The sequence below is a fragment of the Lissotriton helveticus genome, chromosome 3_1, assembly GCF_964261635.1.
Source record: "Lissotriton helveticus chromosome 3_1, aLisHel1.1, whole genome shotgun sequence".
NCBI lineage: Eukaryota > Metazoa > Chordata > Amphibia > Caudata > Salamandridae > Lissotriton > Lissotriton helveticus.
The window spans coordinates 1397047706-1397062150 of record NC_136061.1 but is presented as its reverse complement, the minus strand read 5'-3'; the positions used below and the strand labels follow the sequence as shown (position 1 = coordinate 1397062150).

At 42.0% G+C, this 14445-nt stretch overlaps 1 protein-coding gene across 2 annotated transcripts in view; it reads left to right on the top strand.

The window, feature by feature from the left end:
• Nucleotides 1–14445, top strand: part of MYLK (myosin light chain kinase) — a 1918108-nt gene that overhangs the window by 1004136 nt on the left and 899527 nt on the right. The window lies entirely within an intron of this gene.

Here is a 14445-nt window from a genome sequence, read left to right as displayed (position 1 = left end):
TTGTTAGTGCTTGCACAGGCAGTAGGGGGGTGTGCAAGCTGCAGGGGTCTCCTGACAAGGGCCCTGGCCCTTACTTTTTTTTTTTTACAAATTAAGCACTGCCCAGACTTCACTAAAAAAGAACCAGAGGAACTTTAGGAATTATGGTCTGAAATTCATGCGCTCTAGAACGGACTGAAGGAACGGCCATTAGACTGAATCGAATCCTTTCTCAAAATCCAGTTGAGCTATAATTGCTGGCTCAGATATCTCGGGGGCTCTTGCTAATGTATTTTGGAGTCTGCAAATGCATTGCCTTGTTCCCCTCACTGGCATGAAGCCATTCTGGTCGCCATATTGATCAAAGAGATTGGCCTATATGATGGGCAGTCCGTCAACTGTTTATTTTGCTTGGAAAGCACCACCACTGTAGTGTTTCGTAAGTCAACAGGGAAGGTGCTGGACCCAAGGGCCTTTTTGAACATCTTCAACATGTGGGGGAAAATGTCTGAAGCGAATTTACGACAGAATTTCAACAGGTAGCCATTAGGGCTATGTGTCCTCTCCAAGGCCATACCCTGTGCAGCCGAAAAGTTCTTCAACTATAATTGGGGATCTATTGTCATCTTAAGCTCCAATGGGAGCATAGGGTTAATTAAATCACCTATTATGGTTCCCTGGGCTTCCAGTACTGGGGCCGTCAGGAGCTATAGTGAGCCTCGTAGTAATCTGCAAAGGCGTCCAGCCCCCCCTGTGCCACTTTATCGGGGGCCACTCTCAAGCCTGGCATAAATCTGGAGGCTGCCTCCTTAGAAGCCAGCCAATATATAAGCTTACCCAATATGTCTCCAAATTCATATATGCAGTGCTGAGCAGCTTTCAAAGCTGTCTTTGCATTATCAATTTTTTTGTTTTTAATTTAGGGCCTGGAAGATCACCTCTGACTGTCTCCGCCCTTCAGGGAGGAGATCAGTTACATCTCCAGGGCTTGGAGTTTGTCTTCTAGGGACTGACATTCCCCGTCATTCTCCCCTTGCTTCCCCATTAAGTATGAAATGATCTGTGCCCGTATCACTGCATTCATGCTTCCCAGAGATTCATATGCCTCAAACACAGAGAGGTATTTAGTCTGTAGTATTCTGTAAACACTTCTCTGATAATATCACAGAAGTCTGCTTCTTGAGTCAAACAGCATGAAGGCTCCATTGCTTGCTCCAACCCAGATCCCTACTTTGGAGTCTTAATTTGATTGGGGAGTGATCTGACACCACCCTTGGATGAATGACTGGCCCATCAACCACTTGCAGGTCTGCAGAAAGAACAAATATGAAATCTGTTCTTGAGTATGTGGTGTGGGAGTATGAGAAGTAAGTGTATTTTGTGTTGGAGTCCGGATGTAAGTACCTCCAGGTGTTCTGAGACATCAGTGAGTCTGCCCAGTTACCCTGTGTATTTGCTCTCTGTGTGGCTCTTGTGTCTTAGGTGTCTAGGGACAACTGTATAATATTGTTAAAGCCCCCCCCCGCTCAATTATAGTACGCCCCTGCGAGGCTACTGCTATAACTTTAGGAAGTTCTGTCATGCTTCCCAGAGATTCATATGGGTCAAACTCAGGGAAGTATTTAGTCTGTAGCATTCTGTAATCACCTCTCTGACGGTATTGCAGAAGTCTGCGTCTTTGAGCAACCAGCATGAGACTTCATTGCTTGCTCCGTCCCATACCTCGGAGTCTTTTTTCTACTGGGGAGCGGTCTGACACCACCCTTGGAGGAATGGCTTCCCCCTCAGCCCCTTGCAGGTCTGCAGTAGGTACACATATGTAATCTATTCTGGAGTACAGGCGTGGGAGTATGAGAAGTAAGTGTATTTTTTGCATGTGTAAGTACCTTTATGTGTCCTATAATCCCAGTAAGTCTGCCCAGTCACCCAGTGTAGTTGCTCTTGGTGTGGCTCTCGTGTCTTTAGTGTCTAGGGACACCTGCATAATATTGTTAAAGTGCCCCTCCCCCCAATTATAGTACACCCCTACAGGACTACTACTATAGCTTTCATTAGTTCCGTCAGGGTTTGATGTTTCAGGAGGGATATATACGCTAAATATTGGCCACACCTTTTCCTGTACCTTGCCTGTAATCCTGAGAAAGCGTCCTATGAGGTCTGCTTATGTATCCGTCACTACCAGTGGGGAAGTTTTATATAGTAAGCTTTCCACCCTCTTGATCCACAACTGTACTCTGCATGGTATACCCTATTATATCCGAAACAGTCCAGGCATGTGCAATTACTCCCCATAAGCTGGGTCTCTTGGAGGAGTAGTGCCGTGCGAAGCAGGACCTTGGCTCGGCATAGCAACACTTGCCTTTTAACTTTATCATTCAAGCCATTGACGTTCCAAGTCAGGATCGTGTATGATGGGACATCTTGGTGTGATGTAATGCTAGGGGGCATGAGGAAGCATACTCTTTCATCTTGTGTGTGTGTACTGTTCACACCTTAATGAACATAACTTATGAACAAACTCATTCCCCAACTCTCCCTCACCCCACACTTCTAAACATGAAGCATATGTCAGCCTCATAGGTATTAACTTGAGGAAAAGGAAACAAATAAAATACCACAGAAAAGAGGAGGAAAGGAGAGAAACACAAAAGCAACAAATAACAAAATATCAACAACCAATGTCAGTCTCATGAAGTCAGAAGAGAGGCTCTGTTAGCTGCTAGTTTCGTACTCTATACTGTGCCCATCCTGTTATTTCTATCTTATAGCAAGTTTATGTTGGCTCAGCACCTGGAAACAATCCTGATCACCTGTTATTCTGCACTGGTCTCTAGGGAGGTCGTGCCTTGACCTATTCACCAGAGTCCGCTGACCTGGTGGTGTGTTTGTGTCCCCCTCATTCTGGAACCTCTGCGGTGTAAGTTTATCCTCTTCAGGGTGCTTCTTGGCGTGCTACCAGAGGTCATGGGCTCACCCTAAGTCTTATTGAGGATTCCTTTCCTCCAGCCAGTCTCATGTAGATTTGGAGGTGTTCAAAGAAGTAGGATTTAACCTGAAACAGGACTTTTAACCATGTGGGTTAAAGTAGCATGGTCTGCAGTTGGAGGTTTTTCAGTTTTTGCTTTGTCCCAAGGAAGGATTTGTGCTGCAGTTGAACTTTATTGGTGTGGTCTGGAAACAGCAGGACTTTTGCCATGGCACAGCGCAGATCTCAATGCTGACGGGCTGTCAGAAGAATTGCATATCTGTCCGCATAGTTCGATTAACGTGATGATAAAGGGGCCCTCGGGAGGGGCATGGGTGCCAATGCTTTGTTTGCCCCTTCTATGATGAAGCATGGTGACAGATCCAATGGTTGTAGAGAAGGCTTATGAGATGAGAACTATAAATGAAAGAACCAAAAAGTTCTTAATCAAATCAAATCCCAAAAGTCCAGTCCTACACATGATACCGAAAATTCATAAGAACTTAAGGAACCCACACCTACGTCCCATTGTTTCAACCTGTGGCAGTTTGCATGAACCAGTTGGTCAACTATTGGACAAATATTTGCCAACATCAAGAATATGAGAACCTATGTGAAGGACACAACCGATTTTTTACTAAAACTCGAGGAGATAACGATTGATCCAGAAGAAAGTTTAATTTTGTGTACTGCGGATGTACGTTCCCTGTACACGTCTATACCTCACTCAGCAGGCATAGAAGCTGTGGAAAAGGCGTTACTGAATTTGGCTTTGGAACTACCGTTCCAGATTTTTCTGATGGAACTGATTATATTTACGTTGTATCAAAGTTATTTTCGATACAAAGACACGTGGTACCAACAATTGATAGGAACAGCCATGGGCAATTCGGCTGCGCCGGTGTACGCGAATATCTTTATGCAAAACTATGAAGAAACCCACATCTTTGGGAAAACAGAATGGACAAACAACTTAAAACTTTTGATAAGATACATAGACGATATATTTATCGTTTGGAGAAGTACTAAGGAAGAATTACAAACTGCTCTCATCGGATTTAACAATGTAGACAACCACATCCAACTAACATGGGACATTCGGAAACAACTGTTACTTTTCTGGATGTAAAGGTAACAATTACCAAAGAAGGTTTTGAGACTGATTTATTCATTAAAAACACGGACCGGAACAATATGTTGCATTTTTCAAGCTTTCATGAACCCAATCTAAAAAGATATTTACCTTTTTCTCAAAACCACAAAGAAAAAGGAACAAACCAGGATGGTAGTAGTTTCCAAATTTTCGACAGCCAGCACAAAATTTAGGAAAATTATTACAAAACATTGGAAAATACTGAATCTGGAATCGGACTTCAACAAAGCATTTGAAAGTCTCCCGATATTTGCATATACACGAGCACGCAACTTAGGAGAAACTTTGAAACACAAACCCAAATCACAACAAATATTCAAGGGCACAAGAGCTTGCCTTAATTGTGGTCATTGCAACAATATAATCAAGGGCAATAAGATTAACCACCCCATGAAAGGCTTTGAAATAAAATTAAAAACTAATGCCACCTGCGACACATCAAATGTTATATATGCATTGAAATGCCCTTGCGGGAAGTTATACATTGGCAAGACTGAGAGACGTATCAAAATCAGACTAACAGAACACAAATCAAACATACGTTTAAAAAATGTGAAATCATCAATTGCCGTTCATTTCATGGAAGAGAAGCATAATGTATCACAGTTTGTATTTACGATACTGGAAACTGTTGAGAGAGTGGAATGAAGAGACAACACAAAATTTCTCCTACAAAGGGAGAATTATGGATACAGAAATTATCCACACAGAAGCCGCACGGTCTCAATGACCGGATCGAACTATCGTGTTACTTATGAACTTCATGAATGTTCCTTTGAACGAAATATGTAGTTATTGCGATGTGTTTATAATTTAATTATGAATTACATTGAATTGTCATTTTTTTTTGTCAATCCTTCCCTGAATTCGCAGCAATACTGAGAAATCATCATGTGTAGCTCCACACATTAGAAACACATAAAGGGTTCATCTTTTGATACCAGGGGTTCGAAACCCACCCTGGGTCTTTACCATTCTTATGTTTATTTTTCATTTTTCTGGTTCCTTTTAAATTCAGTCCAGGTGAAATACAAGGTAATTTTTGTCAGATTAGCATTAGTTATGTACCCACGTTTTCGGATATAGTTGTGTTGGAATGAGATTGTATCGTTATAACCGCAATTGATAGTGAAGTAGTCTGTTGTTTAGTTCAATGAGATCATGTGACCGGAATGGTTCGATTTTTAAACAACAATCAGTGTTGTAGACGCCAGCGGCGTTTTGTGGAAACAGGAGTCGTGTATGGAAGACATCGAGTAGATTGGAAGTTTTAATGGACCAGGTTAGTTGAACACAGCTACAATTGCAGGAGTATATTTGAAAAGATGTGCCAGCAAGGGATATTGTTTGAATAATTGAAGAATTCAATTTGAGGCCACAGTGAGAGCTGATTGAATCAATTACCCACACAAAAATCAATAGGTGACTGAAATTTTCTAAATTAACAATTGAGACAAAACATGTGTATTGTTACCACACTAACAATATGAAAAACACAGAAACCAGGATTTTAGTCAAAGGGTTATTATTTTCTTTGCAATGGATAAAAAGGGTACTAAACAATGCATTTGGGATAAAGGAGGAACATCTTTTGTATGCCTACCATAAATCACCAAATAAGTCAAGACTGCTGAATGTAATTAAAACAATGATTTCAAATCAACAAAGTATATGAAAATCAATGTAGATAAATGAAAATCAAGCAGAAATAGACTTTATAGTCGACGTTTCGGTCTTTGGAGATGATTTCATAAGACCATCATCAGGACTTCATTATAAGCATTTAAGGGTGGTGACCCTGAAAAGGAAATGTAAAGAACACTGCCTAATTGTCAGTGTAGAATATCAGAGATAATTCAACAGGAAACTGTAATATGGTTGAATCCAGGCCTTGAAACAGTATTCAGGCACTTGTGTAGATGATCTTTGGGTCAAATTAATGAAGAACCAAATATTACTGCCGATTTAATTCCAGGCGATGTAAACGATATTAACACGATTTTAGTTATTGAATCGAACGGCACGGCTCGCGTTTTGCAGCATCCAACAAACAGCAATGTGTAAGCTCCATCTGCTGTTGATCTTCTACACTGACAATTAGGCAGTGTTCTTTACATTTCCTTTTCAGGGTCACCACCCTTAAATGCTTATAATGAAGTCCTGATGATGGTCTTATGAAATCATCTCCAAAGACCGAAACGTCGACTATAAAGTCTATTTCTGCTTGACTTTCATTTATCTACATTGATTTTCATATACTTTGTTGATTTGAAATCATTGTTTTAATAACATTCAGCAGTCTTGACTTATTTGGTGATTTATGGTAGGCATACAAAAGATGTTCCTCCTTTATCCCAAATGCATTGTTTAGTACCCTTTTTATCCATTGCAAAGAAAATAATAACCCTTTGACTAAAATCCTGGTTTCTGTGTTTTTCATATTGTTAGTGTGGTAACAATACACATGTTTTGTCTCAATTGTTCATTTAGAAAATTTCAGTCACCTATTGATTTTTGTGTGGGTAATTGATTCAATCAGCTCTCACTGTGGCCTCAAATTGAATTCTTCAATTATTCAAACAATATCCCTTGCTGGCACATCTTTTCAAATATACTTTTTGCCCAAGCCCGCAAGGGTTCATTGGGTTACTCACCCTCTTTAGATACAATTGCAGGAGTAGCAGAGGTTTAGATAAGGAGTTTGGAAGTTTGGTGAAAGGTGTTTTACGCTTTTTGGTTTCTTTCCTTAGTTGAATCATCTTGAAACTGACGAAAATGTGATAGAAGGTGACATGCGAGTGAAACGTGAAGCATCACGTGTTTTTTTGTCATTCATGGGTTTTTCGAGGTTTAATAGGTGTTGGAGGCTAACTCACTGGGTTCACACATAATCTACCCCTCGAGGAGCACATATGAAAATGTAACATAACGACATCGTTTGATGACAAAGCTGCGCAATGTACTTTATTGTTTACTTTTATACTTTACAGTTTACTGATTATTTCATTTTTATGGTTATTTTAGTGTTATTCCCTGATGAAGGGCTATGATAATTGCCCGAAATGTATTGGACCAAGTATAACAACGTCACATGTTAAACATATGAAAAAATATGAAATAATGAAGATGAAAAGAAAAAATATGAAATTGTAAACACAAAATAAGTGATAAAAACTTTACATTGTCAAAATTGTGTTGGAACCCTCATTTTCCATTGAGGGAAACAGCGAGTGCCCATAGGGATGGGTCTAGTGATTCACTAGGAACACAAGTTCTTGGACAGATCCAATGGTGTCATCCATGGTTCTATACCAATCTGTAAGGAAGGCAATTGGTGCCTGGCCCTCTAAACCTTCTGTGAAGCCCACCAGCGCAAGCTGTTCCGGCGGGATCTTCCTTCAGTGTCCTGATACTTTTGTTATTGCTCATACCAAATTCACATAGAAGGATAGCCCTCCAGAGGGTCTGCCGAATACATTGGTCTTTTTCGCAGGATGCTGGAATTCTGCAAAGCTTGGAATTAGTATAAGGGACAGTGATCAGGTTTCTTGTAGGCATAGCAGATTGCCTCTCTGCATAAAAACAAATACTTTGCTGTTGTTTATAGTAGACGTGAGACCAAATGCATTCCAAGATATAATTCATATACAGGAGTAATGTATGATTTGTTGGCTGTCAACTTATTCTAAAAATTGGAAACAGCTTCTGCACTGTTTTTGTGGCCAAGTGAGACACAGGCTCAGTCTCTGCATTTGATACTACATGAGCATGTTCAGTCGAGGCTGAATATGTGTGGAGTCCTGTTGAAAGGCGACAATGCTGGTTTTAAGTTTTTGGGGTACTTTTACAGTGGTTTGCCGATAACTTTGATTTTCCCTAGGATACCCTTGGAGCCTTTAGTCACAGGTTTTGATTGGCTAGAGCATGTATGTTGATTATGCCTTTGGTTGCATTTTCCCAATGAGACCGGATGTGGTGTGGTGATAGAAATATCAGTATTGACTCAATTATCTGGTTTAAGTGTCACCTCTGGGGTGGCTTGAAGAGTGTTCTTGCACCCTACATAAGAAACTCAATGATTTGGCTTAGGGGAGTTTAGCAGTGCCTGCCGGGTCTACAACTCAGAGACTAGTAACGCAAAGGCTTCAGAGAATGTGCTGAGTTTCTTCATGATTGGGAGATATGAACAATTGTCACCTTGAGAGCTGAGTTTAGCATCTAGTTTGTCAATTTTTACTGCCATCTCCGATATTACCATGGCGATATCCTACATGGTGTCCATCTGAAGCTCCAGCATGTGTTACTGCCAAATGAGAGCATTGATTTCAGCTGCAAATGTGGTATTTATTGATAGCAGTTGAGTATCTTTTTGGGGTCGGCTAGTTTAGGAATGACATTTGGTGAAATGTCTCGCCCCGAACTATTGACACCCTCTACTTGAATACAACAATGTTCTTGCCTTAAGTTAACAGGGTGTGCAGTCTCTCCATGAATGAGTTGCCATAACCTTTCATGTACTAGTGTCAGGAGTGCACACATTCCACACGTAGCTTCTTCTATAGCTTCATGATGGACTTGTGCCCCTATTGTGCTTGCAGCCTTACACTGCGACAGTTTGAAAGTAGAAATGTACCATTGTGATGAAGGGGGGGTGTGTGCATTGAACAAGTCTCCACAAAAACAACTGCCATCTTCTAGTGTGTTTCCTCTGGGTTCTCCATTATTGGCATTAATGGCTGGCATTGATGAAAGCGCCAAAGATTTCTCTATTATCTCAATGTCTGCTCGGAGAACTCTCATCCAACCTCACATGAAAGAACTTCACTGACTTCCCATCAAGGAAGGGTGCGGTGTAAAGGACTTGTCATGACCCAAAAAGCCTTCTATCACTCCAGTCCTCACCTTGCTGCCAAAGATTGGAATGCCCTCCCACAGCAGCTCTGGGCCACATAGAACATCTTGGTCTTCAAGCGCCTGCTTAAAACCTGCCTTTTCAGTTTTGCATTCAAAACTCCATGACACTCCGGATCACTACTTACAAATGGCACCAGGACACTCAATGAGTAGCTGTTGCGCTCTACAAATCCTTAGATAGATAAAATGCCTATAAAATGCAACCTGGACATCGTACCGGACTTAACGCAATGGCTGATGGTGTCACCAGCAGTTCCATACTATGGTGCTTTCGTTCCGGTATTGTTCTGGAGGTTGTCCAGCAAAATCAGCCTGTTCATCCATAATGAGCAGTAATTAGTTCTCTGGCGTTTCCACCGTACAGCCCTTATTTACAGTAGACATTCTAGTGAAGTATTTGCTTATAAAGATTGGAGCTAGGGCTGCTGCAGTGCCAGGGTCATTGGAATTTTTAATGTCATTAGCGGATCCGTTCATGGCAGAACTCTTGAAAGGGCTTCTATTATACTCGGCTCTCCTTTTGGTCATGACAGATACCTGCCTCAAACTGTAAAGACCATACACCTTATAGAGTGGCCTCCAGCTGTCTAGAGGGTGACTTCTTGTCTTGTATTGAGTATAGAGATATTTTCTGGGCCCTCCTCTGAATGCATTGGTCAGTGAGCAGCTAATGGCTTGTGTTGATTCGAGTACCATTGATGTTGGGAGGGTGCAACTATGAGATCTTACTACCTACACACTTTTCCTCACTCAGAGCTATACCCAGTGGTGAGTTCTCATATTTCCTTTCGCATGAGGACCGCTTCTCCTACTGTGTTCTGTCTATGCCCAGTTGGCAGAACCGTGCCCCCTCCTGAGGGTGATTATGGCTTGAGAAGAAAAGTGAGTGGTAAACAAACTCGAGTTGTAACTGCAGGAATGCAGAAGAGGCATATGCTCTGTGGGTGCTTTCCTGGCAAAAGTAGGGCACGCTGGGGCAGGAGAGCACACCCTATCTGCAAGCCGAACCCAAACCTAGTTGGGCCACTTCCAGGTGGCTCTACCAGGTCAGTACAGTGGTACTTCAACCCACTGCTACTTTGTGGGCCCCCTCCTTCATACAGTTCCTTACTGGGGCAGTGGGCTTGTTGACGTTGTCCTGCTTTGGGGCTGGCTGGAACTGCTGTCAGCAAGGACAGCAGCACGTTGGACCCAGGTTAATGCTGGTTAATTGGGCTGCTGCTCTGTATCTGTTCCTCTGGCGACCCGATATTTAGCGGATGCGGGTTTGAAGGCTGGCTTTCAGCTCGGGAATAGTTGGGCTCGAAAAGGGCCTGAACGCCGGCGGGATCATGACCGCCAAACACTGTGGCCACACGGTGCTTTCTTCGTGACCGTGTCGGCTGACCTCCCTTGTGGCCCTCGGCTCCTCCTAGCTACGTCATTCATGCTGCGTTGCACCCCAGGAAAGAGGAAGAAAACCTATAGGGACCAGGCCCTTTGGCTGTATCTGAAAAAAGCTTCCTCACCATCACCACCCAAGATATCGTTGGTGCTACCAGATGATACGCTGGTAATCACAAACTCTCCCTACGCCATGACAAAAAACTCACTAGCCATCACTGTGGCAAAGCTGTATTTCTCACAAATGGGTTGGATTATCTTACATCCTTGTTATACACTGAAATTCTGAAAGACTGAGTCCTAGCGCAGCTTGCATAAATGCACACCAGGGTGCTGTCAATGATAACATGATGTCATAACTGTGCACGCCCCACACAGTGTTTTAGCAAGACCAAAATAGGCCCTAATGCATGTGAAGAAAACTGGATCCCTCACTCCTGCTTTTTCAGCTAAAATAGCGCCTGCCCTTATGTTCCACTGCTGATGACTGTGGAATTGGCTCTTCTGGCCTCGCCCCCTATTCCCTCAGCAGACTCTGGTGCTCTCCTACATGAATACCCTGCGGTGGCGTGGCGGCTCTGCTTGAAATGGAGTTTGAGCCAGTTGCACAGCAAAAGAAAGTTGCTGCTTAAGTCCTTGGAGGGTTGTTTGTTTTTCAGGTCTTGCCTAGCTATCGCGTAAGCGATGCTTTGCGAGATATTTAGTGGGGCTTCTGAAAGTGCTCCCAAAGTCTGCAGGCGGATCGGGTAAAGTGCATATGAGCCGGGCGGGTGCGCCATTTGTCAGCCTGCAGGCTTTGGGAGCACTTTCGCGGCCGCTTTGATGATCTCAGTGAGCCGCGCGGCCACTGAGAACATCAAAGTGGCCGCGAAAGTGATCACCATTTGCACGCGCACCACTCGTGTACTTCCCCCCCCCCCATCACTTTCCCTGCTGGCATTCCCCCCTCCCTTCTCACAAACGATGTAGTTAAGCTGCTATTGTATGCTTTGTTTCTTGTTTTGACATGAAGCTGTGACTTATTCATTTACTTTTCCGTAGTTTGTTGGTCTTTACAACAGGCCAGACACACTTCTTTCTAGAAGGTGTTCTATCGTGAGGGGATTGTGCTGTGATTCTCCGATTAATATTTCATGATATTTAAAAATTTCCAGCCAGTGTGTTGTTATGAAGTTGCTGTTAGTCACGTCCAGTCATACGTTTTTTAAGTGTATATAAAACGGATGAAAATCTAGTAAAAATCGCATTCCATAAATTATTTTCATTTGTTAGCTACTCCATGCTGTTTGTCAACTGACCTGACGCTCGCAACGTCTCACTGCTCAGCAGATATATATCTTTAAGCGATTAAACACAAAGAGTTTGAACTCGATGTAGTCTGCTGTATCCTATTCCAGTAGCCTATCACGTTAGTAACTTAAAAGCAAAGCTTGCATATTACCTTAACAGAAAATTCTGTAGCAACTGTTTCTTCGACTCCAACAGCTCGTCCTCAACTTTGGTTTAATCGATTTACATCGTTTTGCGTCTTCACGTTTTTCATACCAGCCTTGATTGCCCCAGTGACAAATTGTGTTTTCGTCTGAAAGTCCACGTGTTTCAAATGGTACGAATGAAGGACTGGGAATCACAGACTTTTAGGGTAGGTTCATTAGAGTTTATTCCTGTTGTAACACTATCTTCTCCAAATTAGCGTGTTGGCTTTGGTATTAGGGAACCCAATTTATTGGGTGAGTAAATTTCATATTTTTAGTCCTCTTGATTTCATTTTATTCTTTGTTTTAGTATGGATGTAGTTCATTTAAGGGATATATGGTATTGATCCTGAGGCTAGTTGACGTTTTATTATTTGTTTTACGTTATTCGTTTTTTGGTGTGCTGGATTGGCTGGCAAGATTTGAAAATTCGTTTTCTCCTCTGGAAAGCATTATGACCCTACATGTTAAAAGTTCTTTAAGAATAGTCTTTCTACTACCACGACAAAATCAGTCAAGTGAATGATTTGAGATAATTGCAAACAGATGAATCTTTATCCCCGGACATTGGTCCATTATGACGCGGTCAATGATTCTATATGAGCAGGTCGATGCACGAACCACAGACCTAACCAAAATGATTCTTGCCGCCCCCCGCCCCCAAAAAGACATTGACCATGGACAGCGACAGTATAGAAAGAATTAGTGTTCTGTAACTGTGCGCAAAAAAAATTCTTTGCTTTCATTTTTATTTAAGATTTATTTCTGTATGGAAGCCTATCCCTAATTAGAAATGCAAACGGCTTGCATAAGTCCATGTCAAGGTAATGCATTTTAAAATGCTTTCAAGTACGTTTTGTAGAAGAGGTCTGCATACACTATTTAACGTCCGCGGGTACATTTCTGAATATTTTATTGTTGATTGTGTGCTGAGTTTTAGTCTGTACTTTTTGTATCTTTTGTTTGAATAATGTGCTGTTTTTTCTGTATTGCATTTTAAGTCCTAGTGCGACTCTCCTGTGAAATGCTGATGTTTTCCAAAGAGTACTCACAACCCACACTTATACAACAGTTCAATAAGCCTTCATGTTAGTCATTGAGCAAGGGCTCCCGACCTTTCAAACTGTCATGTGCAAAAAACACAGACATTCTAAGTTAGGAATTCAACGTGGCATGCATGGCTGTGCTTTATAAAACTGATATTTTGAGCATCTGTGATGTAGAATGAATTTGCTAATTGAATAATGTAAATGTCGAGGCTTTGCGGTTTGCCACCAATTTCTCTATTGCTAGGAAAATTGTGTGCAGAAAAGTCAGTTGGCCTCTTTCTGTATATCCAGAAATGAGCTTAAATTGTTTGGGGGATTGATATTTCCAGAAGCGTTTTACAGAAAAAATTTCAAGTGAAAAAAGCTCTGCTCGGGTTTAGGAAAGAGATAACTTGTTTTTGGATATTATTGTCCTATGAATTTGGAGTGTATATAGTGGTCAGATTGTAACCACCTTAAGAGGTCGATAATGTTGAAATACATTTTGGTTGCATATGCTTATTAATAGAACCATTTTTAGAAAGGGAAAATACTATATTCTCATGGACACTGCAATTCTGGAGTAGAAGCAGTAAATTCTAAGCCATGTTTTATGGTTCCAGTAATTTAAAGTCAACAGACACATTTTCTTTGCACCAATAAAAAGCTCATTTTCCTATAGTGAATTAAAAGTGAAGAGGAGTTTTACACCCATTCCAAGTACACCAACCTGCTAGGAATCACCCTTACCTTCCTGTTAAAAATAAACACAATCTGACTGGCACAGTAGGCAACACTGTGCTTTTTAGTTCAGCAGATGTTAATGACTTTGAGGTCAACAGAAAAAAAAGATTTAAGAAGTGCTACTAGTGAGGCTATGGGTAAAACCACATGCTGATTATCTTAAATACAAAATTGATGGACAGAATGCAGAACGTCGTCATACATTCACCCCAGTACAGAGATCTGGGCCCAAATCCATCGTTGTTTTGCTCACTATGCCATTTCACTTTGGACCCAGCCATATGCAAATCAGTCTTGACCCTACGCCCAATGGGAACAGTATAGCCGAACTGGCAAGCCAGGTCCTCCCTGGACTGGAAACAAGCATCCTAGGACCGGTTTCGGGCTTTCAGGCCTCATCAGCCAGGATTGCTTCACTCAAGTGGCATGGGGAGCACGGGACTCACGTCTGAGCATACCCGTCCCATGGCTTGGCAGTTCGGGCTGGACTGTTCCCATGAGGCACAGGGTCAAGACTGATTTGCATATGGCCATGTCTGAACTGGGGTGGCGCGGTGAGCAAAATAACGATGGATTAAACCCAGATCTGTGACTGGGGGTGAATGTTTTGCCAATGTGCAACATTCCGTCCATCATCTTGTTCTTTTTGCAGTTTTACATAGTACAAACTCGGCTCAAGGGCACTGGAGCGCTTCACACGAGCATGAGTTACATTACACAAGGCTAGATTCTTTTTTAGGCACAAGGGAGTAAGTGATTTGCCCAAAATCACAAGATGTGGAGGTGACGCCAGGACTCGGACTC